Here is a 5,741-nt window from a genome sequence, read left to right as displayed (position 1 = left end):
CCACGTTCGGAACTACATTTCCCACAAGTCTCCGGGGCCGTGGCTTTAGGGACTCTCAGGAAGAGTCTGATGAGCCTACCAAAAAATCTCTTGGCCTGCACTGTTTTCTTTTTACCTAGAGTGGGTCGCGAATTACAATTAACCACCTCCCCGTTAAATACAACAACTTGGCTTTTAAACATTACACCAATAATCTATAACTGTATTTAATTAGAATATATGTACAAAATAAAAGTATCCATAATCTCACTTTCTAAAGATTAGCTGTGTGTAACTTTTAGGTCACACTTTGATTTTTTTGTTGTTACAAAACTGGCCATACAGGTGTCATGTGCTGCAGCTAGCTTTGTTCCCGGGCCACTTTGTTGAGGTATATATATTTGTTGAGATCTCTATACATATATAAAATGTAGATAACTTGATATCTACATTTGTGAAATATTCACCATAAGCTAATTAACATGTACATCACCTCACATAGTTACTACTTTTTTTGTCTGATGAGAACACTTAACGATCTACCTTCTTAGCAAATTTCAAGTATACAATATTGTTAACTATTGTCACGTAGCTGTGCATCCCTCCAGAACTACTCATCTTGCATAACTGAGACTTTGTACCCCTTGACCACCATCTTCCCATTTCCCTTCACTCTCAGTTCCTTTTATCCTTTATTTTTAGAACAGTTTTAGGTTCTCAGCAAAATTTGACCAGAAAGTACATTGAATTCCCACATAACCTTGTCTTCCCCAGCACACACAACCTCCCCAAAGTCGATACCCCACACCAGAACAGTATATTTGTTAACAATTGGTGAACCTACAGTTAAATATCAGCACCTGGCCAGGCTCAGTGGCTCACACCTGTAATCCCAGCACTTTGGAAGCCTGAGGTCAGCAGATTGCTTGAGCCCAGGAATTCGAAACCAGCCTGGCCAAAATGGCGAAACTTCATCTCTACAAAAAATAAAAATAAAAAAATTAGCCGGGCATGGTGGCACGCACCTGTAGTTGCAGCTACTCAGGAGGCTGAGGTGGGAGGATCACTTAAGCCTGGGAGGCTGAGGTTTCAGTGAGCCAAGATTGTGCCACTGCACTCCAGCTTGGGTGACCTTGTCTCAAAAAATATAAATTAATAAACAAAATCATTGGCACCCAAAGTCCATAGCTTACGTTAGTATTCACTTGATGTTGTACATTCTATGGGTCTTGACAAATGCAGGCAACTGGAATGAGACCACCACTTCTCCTGCTGTCCTTCCCAGCTTCTCCCCCACCTCCCCTTTTCCCTAGTTTATAAGACAGGAGAGAAGGGGGAAAGCAAAAAGTTGGAAAGAAACAAAAGTAAGATAAATAGCTAGACGACCTTGGCGCCACCACCTGGCCCTGGTGGTTAACATAATAATAACAATAATATTAACCCCTGACCAAAACTACTGGTGTTAGCTGTGAATTCCAGACGTTGTATGAAAAAGCACTGTAAAACTTTTTGTTCTGCTAGCTGACGTAGGTAGCCCCCAGTCACACTTTTCACACTTACTTATCATGACCTTTTCATGTGGACCCCTTAGAGTTGTAAGCCCTTAAAAGGGCTAGGAATTTCTTTTTCCAGGAGCTCTGGCTCTTAAGACGCGAGTCTGCCGACGCTCCCTGCCGAATAAAAAACCCCTTCTGTCTTTCATCCAGTGTCTGAGGAGTTTTGTCTGCGGCTCGTCCTGCTACATAACCATTACAGTATCGTACAGAATAGTTTCACCGCCCCCCAAAAAATCATCTGTGCTCCATTTATTCATCCGTCCCACAACCCCTGGAAATCTCTGATATTTTTACTGTCTCCATAGTTTTGCCTTTTGCAGGTTGTCAGATAGTTGGAATCATACATATGCTGCTTTTTCACATTGGCCTCTTTCACTTAGTAATATGCATTTAAGTTTCCTTCATGTCTTTTCCTGGCTTTTTTTTTTTTTTTTTTTTTTTTTTTTTGAGACAGGGTCTCACTCTGTCACCCAGGTTGGAGTGCAGGCGCGTGATCATGGCTCACTGCAGCCTCCACTTCCTGGGCTCAAGTGACCCTCCCAGTTCAGCCTCCCAAGTAGCTAAAACTACAGGCGTGCACAGCTATGCCTTTTTGTAGAGACGGCATTTTGCCGTGTTGCCCAGGTTCATCTCAAACTTCTGGGCTCAAGAAATCCTCCTGCCTTGGCCTCCCAAAGTGTGGGGATTACAGGCATGAGCCACTGTGCCCAGCCTCAATTCATTTTAGTGCTGCATAATATTCTACTGTCTGAATGTACCACAGTGTTTTAAATCCATTAATCGACTGAAGATACATTGGTTGCTTCTAAGTTTTGGCAACTATGAATAAAGCTGCTCTAAGTTCAGGTTTTGTGTGGATATAAGTTTCCAATTCATTTGGGTAAACAGCATGGTTGCTGGATTGTGTGGTAACAGTATGTTAGTGAGACAAGAGCGTTCCCTGGACCCCTTCGCAGGACTTGTCTTGGCAAGCTTACTCAGCCACTGCACTAAAACCCCTTATGGGAGGGGGAGTACACAGGCAAGTGGGTGCCGGGGCCAAGGTGAGCACCTTTGGGCTCTGGCCCCATGGTAGCATCTAGGGGTGTGTCACAATTAATGCTCTTTTAGCAGTTGCCATCCATGGACGGCTAAGTGTTAACCAGCTCAGTGGATAGTCAGGATGACAGCCTTTTACACCCTGCACTCTTGATACCCAGGTCCTTGTCCAGCATCCAGGAAGAATCAGGTCACATGGACTTTAAGAATGGTAAATGTGGAGGTTTTATTGAGTGAGGAAGGTGACTCTCAGCAGGATGTGGAGCTGGAAAGGGGATGGAGTGGGAAGATAATCGTCCCCTGGAGTTCTGCTGTCCCTGGCCAAATTCCTGACCATCCAGCTGCCTCTTCAATGCTCAGATGCTTCTTCTCTTTTCTCCTTCTCCACTGTGTTGCTCTGCTGCTCTGCCACTCTTCTGCTTGTGGAGCCTGGGATTTGGGGTTCCTATGGGCACAGGATAGAGAGTGGGGTGGGCCAGAGTGGTCTTGGAAAAGGCAACATACAGGCGTGAAAACAGGAATGCCTGTTCTCATTTAGGGCCGTGGATCCAGGCTTGAGGGTAGAGCCCTCACCAGGGACCCCCGCCCTCCTGCCTCCTGTCCATGTCATTAGTTTTGTAAGAGACTGTCAAAACTGCCTTCCAAAATGGCTGCAACATTTTGCATTCACCAACAATGAATAAGAATTCCTGGCGGGGAGCAGTGGCTCAAGCCTGTAATCCCAGCACTTTGGGAGGCCGAGACGGGCGGATCACGAGGTCAGGAGATTGAGACCATCCTGGCTAACATGGTGAAACCCCGTCTCTACTAAAAAATACAAAAACACTAGCCGGGCGAGGTGGCGGGCGCCTGTAGTCCCAGCTACTCGGGAGGCTGAGGCAGGAGAATGGCGTAAACCCGGGAGGCGGAGCTTGCAGTGAGCTGAGATCCAGCCACTGCACTCCAGCCTGGGCCACAGAGCAAGACTCCGTCTCAACAACAACAAAAAAAGAATTCCTGTTGCTCCAATTTCTCACCAGCATTTGTTTTCAGTGTCCTGAATTTTAGCCATTCTAATAGGTATGCAGTGGTAGCAGCTCGCTTTTAATCAAAACAGTAGCCTCAAACAAGTTCATAGAAAGGTGTTTACACCAATGTTCATAGCAGCATTATTCACAATATCCAAAAGTGGAGACAACCCCAGTGTCCATCAGCTGATGAATGGATACAGTGCAATATTATTCAGCTATATCAAAGAATGACGTTCTGGTACATGCTGCAACGTGATTAAAACTTGAAAATACACTAAGTGAAATAAGCAAGCTGGATGTAGTGGCATGTGCCTGTGGCCCCAGCTACTCAGGAAGCTGAGGCGGGAAGATCACTTGAGCCCAGGAGTTCAAGGCTGCAGTGAGCTATGATTGCGTGACTGCACTCCAGCCTGGGTAATAGAATGAGACTTTGTTTCTTAAAATAAAAGAAAAGAAAGAAGTCAGAAACAAAAGGACAAATACTGTATGATTTCACTTATATGAGGTACCTACGATAGGCAAATTTATAGAGACAGACATTAAAACAGACTTACCAGGGACCGGGATATAAAGGGATGGGGAGTTTGTGCTTCAAGGGTATAGTGTTTCTGTTTGGGATGAGAAAGTTCTGGAAGGGGAAAGCGGTGATGGATATACAACATTGCGATGTAAGTGTATACATCAAATTTTTTTGAAGATCTTTATACCAAAATTCAAAAATTATAAATTACCATAACCTATAATCTTATGGAAAGATGTATATTCAAGAATGTTCCTCACATTGCCATTTATATTTGCAAAACATTGGAAAGGATCTAAAAATCTTTTAGTGGGTATACGTAAAATAAATTGTGGTGCTATATAAGGAGAATTTGGGGAAACACTAAAAAGGATAAGGTGTACTACCCACATGGGGGTTATTTCATTGAGAAATGAAATAATACTGATCACACAAGAATATGTGGAGCGTAATCCTATTTTTGTAAAAAACTGTGCATATTTTAAAAAGACTAAACACTGAACTATACAAAGAGAATGGAGAACCCCCCACTACAACACACACACACAAGATAAACTCCCCTTACCACCTTATGTGTAACAGCACTGAGTAAGCACCACGTGTGTGGGCTGTATTTTTCAAGACCTTCTAAAATTTACAACCACATTGTCTTCTATTAATTTTCCCTGAAAAATCAAGAGAAAGGGTAGAGGGTGTTTTTGAAAAACACATTACTGACCTGGCCAGCTCATGCAGAGCTTCTAAATGTTGACACCTTTTATTATACAGTATCAAACAACTACATTAATATCACCACTGGTGGTCGGTGCAGTGGCTCATGCCTGTAATCTTAGCACTTTGGGAGGCCAAGGCAGGCAGATCCCTTGAGCCCAGGAGTTTGAGACAAGCCTGGGGAACATGGCAAAACCAACTCTACCAAAAAAAATAAACAAAATTAGGTGGGTGCAGTGGCATGTGCCTGTAGTCCCAGCTACTCTGGAAGCTGAGGTGGGAGGATCACTTGAGCCCAGGCGGTTGAGGCTGCAGTGAGCTGTGATCATGCCACTGCACTCCAGCCTCGGTAACAGAGTGAGACCATGTCAAAAAACAAACAAACAAAAACCAAAAAAACAAAAAACAAGAGTTTCACCTCCTGGGTCCCCAGAAAAGGTCTTGGAGACCCCAGGGTCTGTAGATCATACTTTAAACGTAGTAACAATATTATCATACATAAAAAATTAACAGGGCTGGGTGCGGTGGCTCACGCCTGTAATTCCAGCACTTCGGGAGGCCAAGGCGGGCAGATCATCTGAGGTCAAGGGTTCGAGACCAGCCTGGCCAACATGGTGAAACCCCATCTTTACTAAAAACACACAAAAAAATTAGCTGGGCCTGTTGGCATGCACCTGTAGTCCCAGCTACTTGGGAGGCTGAGGCAGGAGAATTGCTTGAACTCGAGGGGCGGAGGTTGCAGTGAGCCAAGGTCACACCATGGCACTCCAGCCTGGGCAGCAAGAGTGAGATTCCATCTCAAAAACAAAAACAAAACAAAAAATTCAGGCCCTATGAATCCACATACTCAGATTGTTTGACGTCTTCTCATATATATTTCCCCTCCATGTCTTATTTTTCTTTTTTCTTTTTTTTTTTTTTTTTTTA

The sequence above is a fragment of the Piliocolobus tephrosceles genome, chromosome 17, assembly GCF_002776525.5.
Source record: "Piliocolobus tephrosceles isolate RC106 chromosome 17, ASM277652v3, whole genome shotgun sequence".
NCBI lineage: Eukaryota > Metazoa > Chordata > Mammalia > Primates > Cercopithecidae > Piliocolobus > Piliocolobus tephrosceles.
This window is presented reverse-complemented; position numbering follows the sequence as displayed.